The following is a 22,954-nucleotide window of genomic DNA, read 5'->3' on the forward strand; positions in this document are numbered from 1 at the left end:
AAACAAAGAATTCTCAACTGAAGAGTATTGAATGGCTGAGAAACACCGAAATAAATGTTCAACAAACCTAGTAATCAGGAAAATGCAAATCAAAATACCCTGAGATTCTACCTCACAAAAGTTAGAATGGCTAGCTGATAAATAAAATAAATAAAATGGCTAACTGACAGACTAAACACTCAGGTGACTGCAGATGCTGGCAAGGATGTGGAGCAATAAAAAGACTTCTCCACTGTTGGTGGGTTTGTAAGATGGTACAACCCCTCTGGAAATCAGTCTGGTGGTTCCCTAGAAAATTATACATATTACTTTCTAAAGACCAAGCTATTTTACTCCTGGGTATATACCTCAAAGATACTTTAACATATAATAAGGACACATGTTCAACTATGTTTATAGCAGCCTTATTGATAATAGCCAGAAGCTGGAAAAATTCCAGATGTCCTCCAATAGAGGAATAGATACAGAAAGTGTTTACACAATAAAGTACTACTCAGCTATTAGAAACAATGACTTCTTCTTTTTTTTTTTTTCTTTTTTCTTTTCTTGAACCATTATGCTTAATCCTTACACACCAAGAAAACTTTGACTAATTCCAGGTTACATCCTGTTTTACATATACTTTATGCTCATTGTAACTAGTACGATCTTAATGCACACTATCAAACCTTTAAAAAAAAAAGCTAAGCACTGAAAAAAAATGTATTCATATACTTTTATGCAAAAATGCTTAAAATTTGTACATTTATCTTTGTTTTTTTAAATAAAGTTGTTCAATTAAAAAAAAGAAACAATGACTTCATGAAATTCCTAGTCAAATGGATGGAATTAGAGACTATCATCCTGAGTGAGGTAATCCAGTCCCAAAATAACGCACATGGTATGCACTTACTGATAAGTACCTACTAGCCCTAGAAAGTTCTGAATCCTCAAGAAACAATTCACAGACTTCATGAAACTCAAAAATAAGGAAGGGTAAAATAGGAATGTCTCAGTCCTTCTTAGAAGGGAGAACAAAACACACATGGGAGGGAAAACAAGATCAAATAGAGGAACAGGATTGATGAAAAGATCATTCTGAAGATGCCTCACCTGGAGATCTACATCATATGCTGCCACCAAATCTAAGCACTATAGCTGATGCCAAGAAGTACTTAATTGGCAGGAAACATATAGTGATGCCTCCTCAGATACTTTGTCAAATTCATATAGGTACAGCTGAGCATGTTTGCAGCTAACCATTGGACTGAATATGAAGGAGCAAAAGAAAGAGCTGAAGGAGCTGAAAGGGGTTACAACCTCATGGGAAGTACAAATTTATCAAACACCCAAACCCTCCAGAAGTCTCCAAGACTAAAACACCAACCATTGAGCACACATTGAGAGACTTATTGATCCAGTTGCATATGTAGCTGAAAATTCCAGTGTCTATCATCAGTATGAGAAGAGGCTTTGGTCCAGGGAGGGCATGTTTTTCCAGTGTAGGAAAATGCCAAGGTAATGGGATGGAGGGTGTGATTAGGATGAATTGCACCTTTATGAAGACAAATGGAGGGGAGGAGGGATGGGAGCTGGGCAAGGAAAATGGATAACTTCTCAAATGTAAATGTAGGGTATCTAATAATAAATAAGAAAAAAGGTTCTCAAAAAATTATAATTTTGGTTTCTGTGAATAGTTAAAATAGACTCAGATTCCTCTTAATGTGCAATAAAATCAATAAAATAAATAATGCATTTGAGAGTCTACTTGTGATAATTGTAATATTTAGAAAAGGAAATATTTAAGGCAATTATATAAATAATACCATTCAAAATACTATAAAATATTTATAATATAAATATATAATAATATTATATTTTATATAATGTAAAAATATAAAATTATTATATTTTAGAAATAATATACAATTTTAGTGTAACTCTAATTAAGAGAGTGGAAGATCTGCATGACAAAACGCCAAGTCCCTGAAAAAGAAAAATCAAAAAAGAACTCAAAAGATGGATAGATAGCACATGTTCATGGATTGGTAGTATTAACATAGTGAAAATGGTCATCTTACCAATAGCAGTTTACAGATTCCACATAATTCACGTAAACATTCAACACATTCTTTTTTACAGATCTTGAAAAAGCATTTCTTAACTTCATATACGAAAGAACAGAAAACCCAGGACAGCCAAAACACTACTGACCAATAAAATAACTTCTGGAGGAATCAGATATAGTACCAGCCTTGACACCAAGATATAGTATTGAGCAATAGTGGAAAACTCTGCATGGTATTGGTATAGAAACTGACACATTGACCAATGGAATAAAATTGAAGTGCCAGAAATAATTCCATACACCTTAGGTTACTTGATCTTTGATAAATAAACTAAAACCATTCAATGGGAAAAAGTCTTCAAAAATTAGTGCATGTGCAACTGAATGACTGCATGTAGAAGCATGTACCAAGATTCATATCTATAACCTTGTACAAAACTGCAGACCAAGTTGATCAAAGACCTCAAAGTAAACAGAATACACTAAATCCAACTGAACAGAAACTATGGGATAGCATTCATCTTATTGCTACAGTAGTTAACTTCCAGAACAGAACACCAATGTCTCAGGCTTAAAGATCAACAACTGCAAAATGGGTTCTCATGTAACTGAAAAGCTTTGTTGAGGCAAAGGACACTGTCAATAGAACAAAATGGAAGTCTACTGATCTTCACCAACCCCAGATCTGTCAAAGGTCTAATACCCCAAATTTATAAAAAATATAAATTAGATACTGACAAACCAAATAACGCAATTTAAAAATGGAGTAGAAAGATAAAAAGTAGAATTATTGACAGAAGAATCTTTAAAGGCCAAGAGGCACTTAAAGAAATGTTATAAGTTTTAGTCATTAGAAAAATTCAAATCAAATAAATTTTGATTTTAAGTTTCTATTTTACAACAGTTATAATGACTCAGCTTAAAAAATCGAGTCATAGCATATGCTGACAAGAATAGAGAGCCGAGGCAACACTCTTTCATTCACAGTAGGAGTGAAAATTGGAACAACTACATTGAAAATCAATTTGGCAACTCACAGCCTGTCCGCAGAGCGCTGTGCATCAAGAGGAAACTTAGGAGCACTTTCCCTCCTGAGATCATGAGTGAACCTCCACTTTCTTTCCATTGACTATGTGGAGAGGGACTGCCAAGAAATCCCAGGGTGCAGGTATCAAAGTATTGCTTGGGTCTGGACCCTTCCTTAACTCTATCTGTGCCAAGATCTAGAGCCAATCCATCACTATCTAAACTCATGGCCTGCCAGTAGGGAGCTTCGTACCCAGGACTGTTATCCCTCCAGAGCCCATGGTCCCACAGTCTAACAAGAGATACAAGCCCCAATCAGAGACAACAAGATTAACTAACATCAAAGATAACAAGATGGCAAGTGGCAATCCTAAGAAACTCAGCAACAGAAACCAAAACAACCTGACAACATCAGAACCCAGATCTCCCACTACAGCAAGTAGTTAATATCCAAACACACCACGAAAACAAGATTTGGGCTTAAAAATCATACCTCATGTTGGTGATGGAGGGCATCCAGAAATGCACGAATAATTAATTTCCTTAAGGAAATATAGGAAAACACAGATAAACAAGGAGAAACCATGTGAAAAACAAGGAAACACAAGCTGTGGGACCTAGCTCCAGTAGTCCCACACAAGTCATTTTCTGGGGAAATGCAACCTCTGCTGTGTTTTTCACTAGATCTGGCCAGCACAAATTCAGGCTTAGAAGCATGAAAGCAAAGCTAAGTGGGGCATGTGAACTCCAGCCAGAGTTTTCAAGAACAGCTCTCTGTCTCTGGTCCTGGCTGTCACTGGCAAGCTGAACCAAGCTGGCGGGAGACCCTGGTATAGGACAGGAGAAACAAGGAAAAGTGAATTTCTCTTCCCAATAAGAAGTTATCACAGATTTTTAAAACAAGGAAACTCAGGTAGAAGAATGATTTCTACATCCATCCCTTTACTTTTAACCTCATACTCTCATACTCTCATATAAATACAGGTTTTGAGATGTTTTGGGGTCTGATCACCAGCTTCCTATTGGCATGGCCTCAGGGCTTAGGGAGACCTTGTCTACATATTTCAGGGCAGTCCCGCCTAAGGCTTCAATGCAGTCAAGTCTATGTGCAGGGGAGAGACTTGCAACATGGACAATCTGGCTGGATTCTACCTTACAGTCTCCTTCAGAGGCAGAACTTTAGGAGTGCCAGTACGGTCACACCATTCTTTGTGGCAGTGGGAAGATTCTGTACTGCTTATGGCAGCATGAGAATTTTTTTTACTTTCTGAGAGCTCAGAAAGCTCCTTCTGTCTTGTATTTACTCTCAGGGTTTCCAACTATCCCAACCAGGTATCAGGGCTCCAAACATGGCCTTACTGCCCACAACAAGCAAACAAGAAAAAGAATTAAACAAAACAATTCCAGATCTAAAAATGTAAATAGAAACAATTTTTAAAAACACAAAGGGAGAAAACAATGGAGATAGAAAACCTATGAAAGAGGTCAGGAGACAGAGGCAGAAGCATTACCAAAAAAATACAAGAGATAGAAGAGAGAATTTCAGAAGATGCCATAGAAATCATTGACACAACAGTCAAAAAATGCAAAAAACAAAAAGCTCCTGACCCAAAAACATCCAGGAAATCCAGGACACAATGAGAAGCAAAAGTCTAAGGATAATAGGTGTAAAAGAGTGCAAAGAATCCCAGCTTAAAGGCCTAGTAAATATCTTCAACAAAATTATAAAAGAAAACTTCCATAACCTAAAAAATGACATGACCATGAATATAAAAGAAACCTACAGAACTCTAAATAAATTGGACCAAAATGGAATTCCGCATGACACATGATAGTCAAAACACCAAATGATAAAACCAAAGAAAGAACAGTTAAAACATTAAGGGATAAATAACATAGGAAGGCAGCCTAATCAGAATTACACCAGACTTCTCAACAGAGACTATAAAAGCTAGAAAACCCTAGACATATGTCATACATGCACTAAGAGAACTCAAATGCCAGCACATGACACTATATTCAGCAAAACTCTCAATTACCATAGATGGAGAAAGCAAGATATTCTATGGCAAAATGAAATTATACAATGTCTGTCCTCAAATCCAGCCCTACAAAGTATAATAGATGGAAAATGCCAAGACAGGGAAAGAAATTACACCCTATAAAAAAACCAAGAAAGTAATATACATGAAACAAAACCAAAAAAGTAAAGCACAAAACATAATTTTATCTTTAACAAGAAAAATAACAGGAAACAACAATCACTATTCCTTAATATTGCTTAACATCAATTGACGAAAGTCCATGTAAAAAGACTTAGATTATCAGACTCATTTGTAAATAGGATCTAGCATTTGGCTGCATACAGGAAACTCATCTCAGTAACAAGCACAGATACTACCTCAGATTGAAAGGCTGAGAAAAAAATTTCCAAGCAAATGATCTCAAGAAACAAGCTGGAGTAGCCATTTTAATATTGATTAAAATAGATTTTCAACCAAAAGTTATCAAAAAGATAAGGAAGGACACTTTTCACTCATTGTCTTAGTCAGGGTTTCTATTCCTGCACAAAATATCATGACCAAGAAGCAAGGTGGGGAGGAAAGGGTTTATTCAGCTTACCCTTCCATAATGCTGTTCATCACCAGAGGAAGTCAGGACTGGAACTCAAGCAGGTCAGGAAGCAGAACCTGATGCAGAGGTCATGGAGGAATGTCATGTACTGGCTTGCTCCCCCTGGTTTGCTCAGCCTGCTTTCTTATAGAACCCAGGTCTACCAGCCCAGGGATGGCACCACCCACAATGGGCTGGGCCCTCTCCCTTTGGTAATTAGTTGAGAAAATGCCTTACAGCTGAATTTCATGGAGGCATTTCCCTAACTGAGGCTCCTTTCTCTGTGATTAACTCCAGCTTGTGTCCAGTTGACACAAAATCAACCAGTAAACTCACAAAGGTAAAATATATCAAGATGGATTCTCAATCCAGAACATCTATGCTCCAAATACAAGGGCACCCACATTCATAAAAGAAACTAGTAATGCTCAAAGCATAAATTGTACCACACACTATAATAGTGGGAGACATCAACACTCCACCCTCATCAATGGTCAGACTATGGAAGCAGAACTTAAACAGAGAAACAGTGAGAGTAACAGAAAATATGAACTGAAAGAATTTAACAGACATCTATAGAACATTTCACTCTAAAACAAAACAATGTACATCCTTCTCAGAACCTCATGGTACCTTTTTCAAAATTGGCCATATGCTTTGTTAGAAAAAAAAAGACCTCAACAAGTACAAGATGATCCAAATAATTCCATGCATTCTATCAAGTCACCATGGAGTAAAGATGGTTTTGAATAACAACAAAAGCAATAGAAAGCCCACAACACATGGAAGCTGAATAACACTCTAGTCGAGGAAGAAATAAAGAACTTAAAGACTTTTTAAAAATTTAATGAAAATGAAAGTACAACATACCCAAACATACTGGGATACAATGAAAGCAATGTTAAGAGAAAAAATAGACCCAAGTGACCCCAAAAATAAACTAGAGAGAGCATTACTAGCATCTTGTCAGCACACCTGAAAGCTCTAGATCAAAAAGAAGCAAAATACACCCAAGATGAATAAATGGTGGAAAATAATCAAATCCAGGGCTGAAATAAACCAAGTAGAAACAAAAATAACTACACCAACAATCAACAAACCAGGAACTGGTTCTTTGAGAAAATCAACAGGATAGCCTTAGCTAGACTAACAAGGGGGCACAGACACAGTATCCAAATAAACAAAATTAGAAATGAAATGTGAGACATAAAAATAGAAACTATGGTAATTCAAGAAATCAACAGTTTCTACTTCAAAAGCCTATACTTAACAAAACTGGGAAATATGGATGAAATGGACAATTTTCTAGAAAAATACCAGCTATCAAAGGTAAATCAGGATCAGATAAACCATCCAAACTTTCTCATAACACCTAAAGAAACCGAAGCAGTCATCAAAAGTCACCCCAAAAAAAGGCCAGGATCATATAAATTTCATGAAGTACTCTATCAGACATTCATAGAAGTCCTAATACCAATACTCTCTAAACTATCCTACAAAATAGAGACAGTACACTACCCAATATGTATGTTATAGCCACAATTACACTCATACCTGATTCACACAAAAACTTTTCATAGAGAGAGAACTTTAGACCCATTTCCCTTATGAACAATGATGCAAAAATACTCAATAAAATTGTTGCAAACCAAATCCAAAAACACATCAAAATGAACATCCACCATGATGAAGTAAGCCTCATTCCAGGAATGCAGGAATAGTTCAATATGTAAATTCATCAACATATTCCACTATATAAACAAACTCAAAGGGGGAAAAAATACATGATCATCTCACTAGATGCTAAAAAAGCAATTGACACAATTTAACAGTCCTTCATGATAAAAGGCTGGAAAAGATAAGAAATTTAAAGCTCATACTTAGTAAAAGCAATATACATCAAACTGGTAGCTAACATCAAACTAAATGTTGAGAAACTTGAAGCAGTCTCACTAAAATCAGGGACTAGACAAGGCTGCCCTCTTTCCTATCTGTTATATATAGTAGTGGAAGTCCTAGCCAGAGCAATCAGACAGCAAAAGAAAGTCAAAGGGATACAAATTTGAAAGAAATATATGCCAAAATATCCTTATTTGCAGATGATATGATAGTATACTTAAATGACCCTAAAAAGTCCACCAGAGAACTCCTGTAGCAGAGAAACAACATCAGCAAAGTGGCTGGATATAAAATTAACTCAAACAAATCGGTAGCCTTCTTCTATTCAAAGGATAAACTAGAAGAGAAACAAATCGGGGGAGGGGGAAACCCTTCACAATAGTCACAAATATTATAAAATATTCTATTTTGACCATAATCAAGCAGTGAAGGATCTGTATAACAAGAACTTCAAGTCTATGAAAAAAAAATAAAGAATTCTCAGAAGGAAAGATCCTCCAGGCTCGTGAATTGAGAGGATCAACTTGGTAATAATGGCCATCTTGCTAAAAGCAATCAACAGATTTCAATGCAATCCCCGTTGAAATTTCAGTACAATTCTTTTTTTTTACCTTAGTTTTTTGTTAGATCCTGTCTGTACTTACATTTCAAATGTTTTAACCTGCCACCCTCAATGTCCCCTCCTGCTCCACTTGTTTCCACAAAGATGCACCCTCTCCCAATCACCCTACCCTCCTCAGTACCTTGTCAATCCCCTACATTGGAAAAAGGAGCCCTCACTGAATGAAAAGTCATTTCTCACATCGATGCCAGACACTGCTATCTTGTTACATATGCAACTGGAGCCATGGGTCTCTCCATGTGCACTTAATGGTTGGTGTTTATTTAGAAAGAACAATTATCAAATTCATTTAGAATAACAAAAACCCAGGAAAATGAGAATTATTTTCAACAATAAAATAACTGATCTTAAGCTGTATTATAAAACAATTGTGAAAACAAACAAACAAACAAACAAAAAAAACACATGGCATTGATACAGAGAGAGGCAGGTCAATCAATGGAATAGAATTGAAGTCCCAGGAATGAGCCTACACATCTATGGACACTTCATCTTTGACAAAAGAGGCAAAAACATTCAGTGGAATAAAGACAGTATCTTCAACAAATGGTGCTACCTCAACTGGCAGTCAGCATGCAGAAGAATGCTAATTGATCTTTTCTTATCTCCTAGTACAAAGCTCAAGTGCAAGTGGATCAAAGACCTGCACATAAAACCAGGTACAGTGAAACTATTAGAAGAGAAAGTGTGGAAAAGCTTAGAACACATAAGCACAGGAGAAAATTTCTTGAATAGACCACCTATGGCTTATATTCAAAGGTCAAGAATCAACAAATGGGACCTCATAAAATTTTAAAGGTTCTTTAAACCAATGGCACTGTCAAAATGACAGATCAGAGAAGGATCTTTATCAATCCTGCATCTGAGAGATGGCTAATTTCCAATATATACAGAGATTTCAAGAAGTTAGATACCAGAGAATCAAATAATCCTATTAAAAATGAGGGACAGAACAAAAAAAAATCTCAACTAAGGAACATCAAATGGATGATAAGCACCTAAAGATATACTCAGTATTCTTAGTCATCTGGGATATGCAAATCAGAACATCACTGAGATTCCACCTTACACCAGACAGAAAGGGTAAGATCAGAAACTCATGTTACAGCAAATGCTGCCAAGGATATGAAGAAAGAGGAACATTCCTCCATTATTGGTGGGATTGCAAGCTAGTATAACCACTGTGGAAATCAGTCAGGCAGTTCTTCAGAAAACTGGACACAGTACTACCTGAGAATCCAGATATACCACTCTTGGGCTTATATCCAAAAGATGCTCCAACATATAACAAGGACACATGCTTTACCATGTTAATAATAGTAGCCATGGTAATAATAGTCAAAAGTTGTAAGGAACATAGTTGTTCTTCAACTGAGGAATGGATGCAGAAATTATGATACATTTACACAATGGAATACTACTCAACTATTAAAAACAATGACTTCATGAAATTCCTAGGCAAATGGATGGAACTTGAAGTTTTGATCCTGAGTGAGGTAACCCAGTCACAAAGGAAGACTCATGGTATGAACCTACACATAAGCCAAAAGCTCGAAATATCCAGGAAACTATTCACTGACCTTATGAAGCTTAAAAAAAGAGAGGGAGAGAGAGAGAAGGCCATAGTGCCCATGTTCCATTTTTTATTATAAAGGAGAACAAAACACTTACATCAGGAAATAGAGGGACAGTAGAGGGATTGTAGAAAAGATCATCCAGAGATTGCCTCACCCGGGGATCAGTCACATATGCAGCTACCAAATGCAAGCACTATTTCTGATGCCAGGAAGTGCTTACTGGAAGAAGCCTCATATGGATGTCTCCTTAAAGGCTCTGCCAGAACCATGCTGATACAGATGAGGATACTTGCAGTTAATCTTTAGACTTAACATGAGGACCCCAATGAAAGACCTAGAGAAAGGATTATGGAGCTGAAATGGTTTTCAACCCTATGTGAAGGACAATCTTAGCAAACAACCAACCTTCCACAGCTCCCAGGGTCTAAAACACTAACCAATGAGTACAAATGTAGAGACCCATGGATGCATATGTAGCAGAGAATAGCATTCTCTGGCATCAATGGGTGTAGAGACCTTTGGTCTAGTGAAGGCTTCTTTTCCCATTGTAGAGGAATACCAAGGCACTGAGTTTGGAGAGTGTGGTTGGTAGTGGGAGGTTGGAAGAGAAAGCACCTTCTTGGAGGCAAAAAAGGGGGAGGGGAGGATGTAAGTCAGGGCAAAAGGGATAATATTTAAAATGCAAATATAGAAAATATTAAATAAAATGTAGGGGAAAAATTAACTTGGTGTTTGCTCAGCATACTGGTAATAGTTCTTCCTCAAGACCCACATGTATTCCTTCTCAGCATATACCTAAAGTGGTATGAACATGCCCTACTATACCACAGGGCTACTTGCTCACCTATGTTCATTGCAGCTTTATTAATAGTAGTCAAAAAATGTACACAACCAGATGACCCTTAGCTTCACTTTGGATAAAGAAAATGCAGTATATCTACACAATGCAATACTATTCTACTAATCAAAGCAAAGATATCACAAATTTTGTAGGCAAATTGATGAAACTTGAGAATATCCTCTTAAGTAAAATAACCCAGAACAACAAGGACATGCATGGTATGTACTCACATATAAGTGGATGGACACTAGCCATAAAATATAGGATAAAACCACCATACTCCAGAGACCCAAATAAACAAAGCAAGGAAAAGAATCCAAGTGAGGATGTTTGAATCATGCTTAGAAAGGGGAATAAATTAGTCATTAGAGGCAGATGGAGTGAGAGCACTGGGTAAGAGAAGAATGGGGAGTGGAACAAACAGTATTCAGGAACAAATGTGGGAGGGACTGGATAGATAGCCACATGACCAAAAGAATGGATGGAAACCTGCACCTGGCATTAGTGGAGATATATGGAACATCCCATGGTTATGCCGGATACCTGCAATGCGGGAGGATTTAAGAATCAATGTTGTGACCTGGGATGTGACTCACAACAGTGGGGGATATGAAACCTGAAGATGACACCCCCTGTAGCCACCCACAAATTTTTATCTGAACATTTTCTGTCTATAAGAAATGCAGGAACAAGAAATAAAGCAGAGACCAAGAGAAAATCAAAACAATAATTGAACCAACTAGAGACCCATAACTTGGATAATTTCTGACACTATAAATGATAATCTCATATGCTTGCAGGCAGGAGACTAGCAAGACTGTCTTCTGAGAGGCTCTACCCAGCAGTTGATTCAGAAGGATGACCAGACCCACAGACAAACAACAGATTGAGCTTTGGGAATCTTATGTTAGAGTTCTGGGAATGATTGAAGGCCCTGAAGGGGATAGAAACTTCACATAAAGATCAACAGAGTAAACTAACCTTGACCCTTGAGGGTCTCAGAGAATGAGCCATCAACCAAAGACCATATTTTGGCTGAACCTAGACTCCCCACACATATATTTGCAACTTAGTGTTCATGTGGGTTCTGACCAAATGAAGCAGGGTGTATTACAAAAGATGTTGCCTGTCTGTGGAATATGTTTTCCTAGTTGGGCTGCCCTGTCTGGCTTCAGTGGGGGAGGATTTGAATAGCCCTGCAGAGATAGGCTTTGCCAGAGCACAGGTGTATGTTGGAAGAAAATACCCAAAATCTTTCATAGGAAAAGAACAGGGGAGTGGGAGAAGGGAGAAATTGTGGGAGGAGTTGAAAATTGGGGGGGGGGGCAGCGATCTGAATGAATAGTGAATTAATAAATAAATCTTAAAAATGTGTCAATAAACCTCAGAGTATGGACAAATACAATGGAGTAGAAAATATAATTCAATTTGTAAGCTCTATGAAAAAATATAAAATGAATGCTAAGATTGAATTTTTGCATCAGATTCCCAAGAAACAAAACTGTATTGCTTGCATTAAGAATATAACTTCATACCTCTATCTATCTATCTATCTATCTATCTATCTATCTATCTATCTATCTATCTATCTATGTATCTATCTATCCACCTATCTTTTTATCGATCTATCTTCTCCTTTCTTGAATATTTCTAAAATTACTCTCAGTTTCTTTCCTTCTTTTAAAACAGTTTATATTCAAAGTCTGATCTATCCTCCATAAATTACTACTGACCAGAGATCCATCAAACAATATGAAATATAAAAGCTGATGTCTTTTGGTGACAGAATAAATGAAACTTTCTGATGCTGGGTTTTATATTTTGTGTCTGTTCTCTAGGATCTCTGATTAAATTGGGACTTAGAGACTGTTCTCCATTACTGATCATTCAATATTGGATGAATTTATGTAAAGAGCAAGGACACATGACTTATTTCTTTATTTCTAATTTTCTCAGGATATGAATTAGGTATTTCTTCCATTTATGTTTTGTTAACTAATAAACTTATTTCTATGTCACATTTAAAATGACAATTAAGTCTAATAAGAAATAAGATGGATTTCATGTAAGAGTGCTGGTGAAGCTAGAAATATAATAAAACTACACTAAAAATAGGATTCAAACCAGCAGTTAGATTTTATTTATTCTTTCAGTTAATTTGATAACTTCAACAGACCAGAACTAGAAGTTTTAATAGTGTTTCTCTTGTTGCTCTTTTGGGCTGTAAAACTTCATTTAAATAAACTCCACCCACTGAAATTTGAATGTGTCTATTTGATTTAAATATGCAACCTTTTTCACCACAACTTCTCCACTAGGTTTTAATTTTCAGTTGTTTATTCCTACATTAAGCACTTAAGTAAATATCGTTTTTTACTGGATACATTTTGTTTACATTTCAATTGTTATCCCCTTTCCCAGTTTCCCCTCCATAAACCCCCTATCCAATCACCCTCCCAATTTGTCCGTAAGGATGCTCCCCGACCCACACACCACACATCCCCTCATGCCTACCCACCGTGACATTCATGTACGTGGGGGCATCAAGCCTTGGCAGGACCAAGGGCTTCTCCTCCCATTGATAACAAGTAACGCCATCCTCTACTACATATGGAGACAGAGTCATGTGTCTGTCCATGTGTACACTTTAGATAGTGGTTTAGACACTGGGAGTTCTGATTGAATGGAATTGTTCTTACGGGGTTGCAAACCCTTTCAGCTTCTTCAATCCTCTCTCTATATCCTCTATTGGGGACCCTGTTCTTAGTTCAGTGGTTGGGTTTGAGCATCTGCCTCCATGTTTGGCATGATCAGGCATAGCCTTTCAGGAGACATCCATATCAGGCTCCTGTCAGCAAGTACTTCTTGACATAGTGACTGGGTTTGGTGGCTGCATATGGCCTGGATCTCCAGGTGAGGCAGTCTCTGGATGCCCTTTACATCAGTCTCTCTGCTTTAAACTTTGTCTCCGTATTTCCTCCTGTGTGTCCTTACACTTGGAGCATAAATGTTCAGAATCGATAGTTCATCTTGGTAGATTTTTTCTTTGATTAGTAAAACGTTTCTTTCCTTATCTTTTATGATACCTTTTGGTTGAACAATATTAGATTGGCTATTCCAGCTTGTTTCTTGGGACCATTTGCTTGGAAAATTTTTTTTCCAACTCTTTCCTTCTTTGACACTGAGGTTTGTTTCTTGTATGCAACAGAACGCTGGTTCCTCATTATGTATCCTGCCTGTTGGTTTATGACTTTTTATTGGGGAATTGAGTTCACTGGTGTTAAGAGATGTTAGAAATAGTGATTGCTTTTTCCTTTCATTTTTGTTGTTATAGGAGGAATTATGTTTGTGTGGCTATCTTATTATGGGTTTGTTGGATGAATATCACTTTTTTGTTTGTCTAGGGAGTAGCTTCCATCCTTGTCCTTGGTAGGGCTGAATTTGTGTGGAAATATTGTGTGAATTTGCTTTTGTCATAAAACATCTTGGGTTTTCAATCTATGTTCATTGAAAGTTTTGCTTGATATAGTAGCCTGGGCTGACATTTGTTTTCTCTTAACGTTTCTATGACAACTTCTCAGGATCTTCTAGCTTTCATTGTCTCTGTTGATAATACTGGCATAATTCTGATTTGTCTACCTTTATATGTTCCTTGACCTTTTTTCCTTACATATTTAACTATATATATGATCTTGGGGCTTTATTTTTCTAGCTTTTTCAATGATAGGAGAAGTCCTTGGCCCTGTGAAGGCTCAATATACCAGTGTAGGGCCAGGGCCAGGGCCAGAAGATGAGAGCGAATGGGTGCATGGGGGAACACTCTTATAGAGGCAAGAGACAGGATGAAATAGAGGCATTCCAGAGGGAAAACTGGGAAATGGGACAATATTTGAAATATAAGTAAATTATCCAATATAAAAAAAGAATAAAATTCGATTATTTGCAATGAAAATATTTCCTTTTAATTAATTTATTTTTATTTCAATTTTTCTAAACTTGTATTTTAGGTTGAATATTTATTATTTGATTAAACATTCTTAACACAACAATATCAGTCATAAATATAAGGCATACTCCTTTTGTCTTGGTTATTATTTTACTTATGTGATGAAATAGTATGAGCCAGAAAACTTTTAAAAGAAAAATAAATTAACTTGGATTCTGCTTACAGTTTCAGAGGGTTCATATAATATCATCATGGAAGGGAGATTGGTGGCAAAATGTCTGGCATGGGGCTGGAATATTATATGAGAACTTTATATGCTGAGTTACATCCTGAATCTCAACAGCATACAGAAAGAAGGATACTAGGCTCGGCATAATCTTTGGGACCTCAAATCTTACACTCAGTGGTGTGTGATCCAACCTAGTAATATCCAAAGTGACTAGGTCACACTTCCCAATCCTTCCCAAACATTTCCAGTAGCTGAAGAAGAATCATGCAATATGTGATTCTATGTGTATTATTCCCATTCAAACCCACACATTCATCACATGTTTTATTCAACTTATCTATTAAACAACCACAAATGACATAACAAATACAATATAAAAGGTATTAAAATGCTCCTGTGAGTTGTCTCATAAAGGTTTGTCTGTGTGTATTGAGAGTATGAATCAGACAAAAAGCAAAAATATCTGTGATACAATACTGCTTGGGATGATTACACATAATAAACATATTTGCTTATGCTATAAAAAGGATTTTACAATTCTCATTCTATTTATGCTTAATGAAAGTATTTCTATATTGCAAAATATTACAAGATATGACTGCATGATTTCTACCCTGAAGAAATTATAAATGGATTGTTTCCAGCTTTCTGCTACTGCAAATTAGGCTGCTAGGAACATAGTGGAACATGTGTTCCTTTGACATGGTGGGAAATATTTTAGGTATATGACCAAAATGATATAGCTGGGTATTCAGAGAGATCTATTTTCAATTTTTTGAAGAACCATCAGATTGATTTCCAGAGTGCTTTGATCAGTTCGCTATTCCACTAGAAATGGAATTTTCCTTTTACTGATTGCTCTCCAACATGTGTGCTCACATTATTTTTTAACTTTATTTTTTAAAAAAAAGATAAAAGAACAAATTTTAAGCATTTTTGCATAACTGTATATGAATACATTTTTGTCAGTGCTTGGTTTTTTTTTTTTTTTTTTTTTTTTTTTTTTTTTTTTTTTAAGGTTTGATACTCTGCATTAAGGTCTTACTAGTTACAATGAGCAAAAAGTATATGTAAAACAGGATGTAACCCAGAATTAGTCAAAGCATTCTTGGTGGGTAAGGAATGAGTATAATGTTTTTTATTTTTTTTTTCTTGAACTTCACACATTAGTTTTTGATCTTAGCCGTTCTTATTGGTATAACGTAGACTCTCAGGGTCATTTTGTGAGAGCCAGAATCTAGAAAGAATCCAGATGTTCCACAACAGAAGAATGGATACAGAAAATGTGGTTCATTCACACAATGGATTAGTCAGCTATTAAGAACGAGGACATAATGAGTTCCTCAGGTATATGGATGAAACTAGAAAATATTATCCTAAATGAGGTAACTCATACAAAAATGATATGCATGTTATGTGCTCAATAATAAGTGGATATTTGCCAAAATGATACAATTCCTGGGATATAATCCGCAGAATTCAGGAAGGTTAAAATGCCAGAGAACTCAAGTGAGGATGCCTCAATCCAATTTGAGAGGGAGAATAAAGCAATAACGGGAGGAGAAAGGGAGGGAGGAAACTGGTGGAAAAGTAGACAAGGTGGGGGTGGGGAAGATGGGAATAAGTTCAGAAATTGAGTGTGAATTTATTACTTTTATTTTCATCTGATGCTATCACAGTGTACATTATTGTGCTTTTCTCGGTAGTTTTAAATGAGTATGCTGTGTGCAGTTCTTAATGGGTTACACATATCACATCCTGCTATTCTTTGAAATACTTTCCCAAGTGGTAGGTCTTTGTAGCAAGTTTGTATTCCATGAAGAATAAGGTGGGGGAGGGTCATGAGAGTAGTTAGTGCTTCTGTGACAGATGCCAAGCTTTCTTCATGAAGTAATAATGTTAGATGGAGTAGGGGTCGGAAGGCACATTAGACAGATAATTAGAAACTATGTTCTATAAAAAAAAAAAAGAAAGAAATTGAGTGTGGAGAGAGGGAACAGAACTAAAATACTGAAGGCCAGTAAAAAAAAATGGAAACAACCAATCTCAGGGACATGGGTTTAGCTTCTGTAATATACTAGATACCTGGGAGGTGAGGGACTCCTAGGAATAAAGGTAGGGGTCTTAGATGAAATACCATACAGTAGGGGGAAGAATCTTGTAGAGTCCACTGGTAGTAGAAAGGGTGCCAAATGGAGGGATGGGGTTGCTATCCCACAGTCAACAACTCTGACCCAGAATTATTTCCACTTACAAAGAAATGCAGGAACAAAATTGAGAAGAGCCTGAGGAAAACGAGTTCCAGTGATAGGCACAAATTGGAATTCAGCTCAGGGGGAGGCCAGAATCCTGGTATGATTAGTTGTGCTCTGATATACTTATAGACAGGAGCCTAGTATGGCTTCCCTCTGAGAGGCCCAACAAGCAGCTGAGTCAGATGCAGGTACTCACACCCAACCAATGCTCAGACATCAGGGACCAGTGTGGTTTAAATAGGGAAAGGCTGGAAAAAGCTGAGGAGGACCACTCAATAGGAATATCAGCAGCCTCAACTAACCTGAACTCCAGTGATATCTCAGACACTGAGCCACCAACCTGGTAGCATATACCAGCTGATATGAGTCCCCAAACACATATAAAGTAGAGGACTGCTAGATCTGGACTAAGTCAGAGAAAATACACCTAATCCTGCAGATATGTTCCCCAGGGAGTAGGGAGGTCTGGTGCCTTGAGGGGAGGGCATATAGACATCCTCTTGTAGCGAGTGGGAGGAGGTTTGGGATGTGGAACAATCAGAGGGTGGACCTGGAGGGTGATAAATCTGGCCTGTAAAAAGTTTAAAGAATAAAGACGAAATTATTAATCTTTCAGAAATATGAGTTTAATCTGATTCAACTAGTGCACTGAATACACAAATAAAGAAATTAAGGTGACCCTATAAACTTTTTAAAAATAATGTTATATATTAACAAATTTAAAAAACAAAATTTAATGAATTAAGAAAAATGGTATCCATAGTTTTCCTTGATGAAATAAAGTTTTTAATATGGTAGATGCTAATTATTATCATTCTAAACAATGTGGCCAAAGTGTAAAGATATAAGTAGTTATTTGCACAAATTATCATACTGAATATAGAAAATGTAAAGTGAAATTTAAAATTATTTTTCTTTATACATGCTTGTTCTTCTCTACAAAATTTTCTGTTCACCTGCTCAGTAATCCTTCCTGATGAGAAACGACAGTCCCATTCAGATAGAATTATTGCTTTTCATGTGTCAGGCTTTCGAATGTAACTAAGAAAGAACACCAAGTAGCATTGACACATGGAATGGATTTAAGCGAGGAACATAAATGAAAGTTAAATGACAATCAATGAAAATTCTGTTTTCATGATACCTGTCACATGTAAAACCTGCAAATTCATAAAAATTGGGTTAGAACATAAATTAGAATAGATTCTGATTTATAATAAAATGAGTCTGATAAAAATACCACCTTAGAAACATTGAATAAATAAAACTTAGTACACCTTTGGGGCTTTAATTATTTTAAAAACATGACATTTTATAAATAACATTAAAAGGAAGACTTGCATTATGAGGTGGATTCCACAACAAAGCATCATCTATATGGTGACTCACTAACTGTCAGACAACAGAACTGAAATAAATTAATAACAACATAGGCACACAGCATCACCAGCTCACACATCTTCTTTGTTCCTTGATCCAATGGGAATAAAACAAAAATTGCTTGCTGTGCTGGCTGGTTTTGTGTCATCTTGACAAGCTGGAGTTATCACAAAGAAAGGAACCTGCGTTGAGGATATGGCTCCATGAGATCTAGCTGTAAGGTATTTTTTCAGTTACTGATTAAGGGTGGGAAGGCTCATTGTGGGTGGTGCCATCCATGGGCGAGTAGTCCTACATTCTATAAGAAAACAAGGTATGCAGGCCACTAGAAGCATTCCCCAGTTGTTTCTGAATCCACTTATGCCTCCATGTTTCTGCTGTGTGTGAGTTCCTGTCCTGACTTTCTTTGGTGATAAACAGCAATGTGGTGGTGTAAGCTGAATAAACCCTTTCCACTCCAACTTGTTTCTTGGTCATGATGTTTTCTGCATGAGAAAAAAATGGTGACTGGCAAGAAAAAAATTATACATAACCTCTGCTTCAGATTCTGACTTCAGGTTTCTAAATTGAGTCAGTATAACCTCATAATTATTTGTAAGCTGAAATAGGTTCTTTTTCTCATAATTGTTTTTGATTATGGTATTTTATAACAGTGATAAAAATCCTATGTAAATCAGAAATTATTACTAGAACTGTGATAATACAGCCACATTTATTGTCATGTGTTTTTCTGATTGGGGAATGAATTGGAACTTTAGGCTTGAAAGCCCATTATACTTAGAGTTTTGGGCTATCTTTTGGGAACACAGAAACAACACAGATGCTGCATAATTGCACTAGAGTTCTCAAAGTAAAGGACTTATTTATAATTTTCAAGCAAATACAATACTATTATTTAAAAAGACAAAATTTACAGGGTAAATTCCAAATGGTTAAAACCAGTCTTTAGAACTGAAATTTGCTTATTGTCTTTAGTTTTTGTATTTATTCACTTTAAATCTTGAGGGCAGCTATTTTTCCCTCCTTTCCTCCTAGCCCCACCCTCATAATCCCCTTACCAGTTATCCTCTTCTCTTTACAAAGAAGTGTAAGTCTCCCATGGGTACCAACTTGCCCTGGCACATCAAGTTATAGCAGCTCTAAGTGCTTAACAAATCAGTCCAGCAAAGGGAAGGGAATCCAAAGGTAGATAACAGTGGCAGAGACAACTCCCTCTCCAACTGATAGGGGATTCACATTAAGACCCAGCTCTATCTCTGCTACAGATATCTATGGGGTTTACATCCAGACTATTCCATGCTCTTAGTTGGTGGTTCAGTCTGTGAGCCCCCATAGACCCAAGACAGTTTCTCTATATGTCTTCTTGTGGTGCCCTTGATCTCTCTGGCTACCTCAATCCTCTCCACAACTCTTCCATAGGACTCCCCAGGATCTCCCTAATGCTAAATGTGGGTCTCTGCATTTGTTTTCATCAACAAGTGGATGAAGCCTTTTGGAAGATATTTATACTAGGCTCCTATCTGCAAGCATATAGGGATATCATTAATAGTGCCAGGCATTGGCTTTCTCCCATGGAGTCGTCTGAAGTGGGGCAGTCTTAATCTCTGCTCCATCTATATCCCTGTGCTTCTTGTAGACAGAACTAAATTTGGGTCAAAGGTTTTATGCATTGGCATCCCTCTGCTTCCACTGGAAGTCCCACCAGGCTATAGGAGGGGGCCACTTCTCTCTATATATGCCCAATTGCTAGAAGTCTCAGCTAGGTTCACCTCCATACACTTCTGGTATCCTCCCCAGCCACCAGGCCCAGCTTTCCCTATTTTCCCAGAGATACCCACAACTAATTTTCATTCTCTCTCCCAGCACTCTCCTGGGAGACTCTTGACACCTTATCACATCTCTGCCCCCCTGGTTGATCTCTCTACCCCCAAGTTACCTCTTGATCTCGACCTTTGATGTCTACATTTTTCCCCTTCTGAGTGAGAGTCGAGCATCACTTGGACCCTCTTAATTACTTAGTTTCTCCAGGTCTCTATATTATAAGGTTGTTCTCTCTCTCTCTCTCTCTCTCTCTCTCTCTCTCTCTCTCTCTCTCTCTCTCTCTCTCTCTCTCTCTCTCTCTCTCTCTCTCTCTCTGCTAAATGTCCACTAATAAGTGATTACATGGCATGCATGTTTTACTGGGACTAGGATACCTCAGTTAATGTTGAGAACAAATGTTTGAAAGTCAAAATTTAGAACTAAATTCTGAAAAATTTGTTTATCAGGGTAATATAAGGTATCTAAGCAACCTCACAGAATTTCAATAAATAGAAAATTATATTATTTTCTATGTATTTTGTAAAGTAATTTTTAAAACATTATAAATGATCTTATTATAATTAAGGAAATCATGAATAAATTACTAAAAGGATCTACTTTTCCAATTTACTCAGCTGAATCACTTTTTGAAATTCACTAAAGAAAATCTATTTGTGGAATTATTCACATGATTCTTATAATATAAACTAGGTTGGGACTTTAAGAAAAATAAATTACAAATAACGGCACAAAAATAAAATAAATAACACTTATTTTTTTTTATAAATTACAAATTGACTAAGGAAAACCAACACATTTTTTATTTTAATATTTATTTTTATTGGATATTCTCTGTATTTACATTTCAGATGTTATCTTCCTTTCCCCAATTCCATCTGATATCCCTGTCCCACTACCTCCATGAAAGTGCTCCCTCTCCCTACCACCCTCTTCTACCTTAGCACCTTGGTATTCCCCTACATTGGGAAAACGAGCTTTGCCTGGACCAAAGCCCTCTCCTCCTATTGATGCCAGAAAATGCTATCCTCTGCTACATATACACTTAGAGCTATAGGACTCTCCCTGAAAATTCATTTGTTTATGTTTTAGTCCCTGGGAGCTGTATTGGGTTTGGTTAGTAGATAATTTTGTTCTTGCTATGAGGTTACAGACCTTTTCTGCTCCTTCAGACTTTTCTCTAGCTTCTTCATTGAGATGTCCGTGTTCAGTCTAATGGTTAGCTGAAAACATCCTCCTCTTTATAAGTATGGCTCTGGTAGAGCCTCTGAGGAGGAATCCACATTAGGTTTCTGCCAGTCAGCACTACTTGGAATCAGCGACAATGTGTGGGTTTAAGGGCTGCATATGGGATGGACCCACAGGTGAGGCAGTCTCTGGATGATGTTTTCTCCAATCCTTGCTCCACTATTTGTCCTTTTATTTTCTGCCTTGTGTGTTTTGGTTTTCCTTCTAAGAAAGATCGAGGCAACTAGCTTCTGGCATTTCTTCTCTTTCACCTTCATAAGTTCTGTGAATTGTTTTTGGGGTATTCTGAGATTTTTTTGGACTATTATTCACTTTTCAGCAAGTACATTCCAATGCATGTTCTTTGGGACTGTATTACCTCACTCAGGATGATAGTCTCTAGTTCCATTCATTTGCTTAGGAATTTTATGAAGTCATTGTTTATAATATCTGAGTAGTACTCCATTGTGTAAATGTACTATATTTTTGTGTCCATTAATTTGTTGATAGATATCTGGGTTCTTTCCAGCTACTGGTTATTATAAATAAGGCTGCTTTGAACATGGTTGAGCATGTGTCTTTGTTATATGTTGGAGCATCTTTGGAGTATATACCCAGGAGTGTAATAGCTGGGTTTTCTGGTAGTACTATGTCGAATTTTCTAAGGAAGTGCCAGACTACTTTCCAGAGAGGTTGTGCCAGCTTACAACCATACTAATAGTGAAGGATTGTTCCTCTTTCTCCACATCCTCACCAGCATCTGCCCTCATCTGAGTTTTTTTTTTTTTTTTTTTTTTTTTTTAATCTTAGCCTTTCTATCTGGTGTGATATGGAATCTCAAGGTTGTTGTGATTTGCATTTCCCTGATGATTAGGGATGTTGAACATTTCCTTTGGTGCTTCTCAGCCATTCCATGTTACTCAGCTGAGAATTCCTTGTTTAACTCTGTACCCCATTTTAATAGGATTATTTTATTTTCTATAGTCTAGCTTTCTGAGTTCTTTGTATATATTGGATACTAGCCCTCTATCAGATGTAGGATTGGTAAAGAACATTTCCCAATCTGTACACTGCATTTTTGTCTTCTTAACAGTGTCCTTAGCCTTACAGAAACTTTGCAATCTCATTAAGTCCCATTTGTTGATATTTACCTTAGAGCATGAGGCATTGGTGTTCTGTTCAGGAAATTTTCTCCTGTGGCTATGTGTTCTAAGCTCCTCCCCACTTTCTCTTCTAATAGATTCAGTGTAGCTGGTTTTATGTGAAGATCTTTGATCCACTTGGACTTGAGCTTTGTACAAGTAGATAGGAAAGGATTGACTTGCATTCTTCTGCATGCTGACTACCAGTTGAAACACCATTTGTTGAAGAGGCTGTCCTTTTTTCCATTGGAAGTTTTTAGCTCCTTAGTCAAAGATCAAGTGACCATAAGTGTGTGGGTTCATTTCTGGGCCTTCAGTTCTGTTTCATTGAC

This window comes from Micromys minutus (assembly GCF_963924665.1).
Source record: "Micromys minutus genome assembly, chromosome: 20".
Classification (NCBI taxonomy): domain Eukaryota; kingdom Metazoa; phylum Chordata; class Mammalia; order Rodentia; family Muridae; genus Micromys; species Micromys minutus.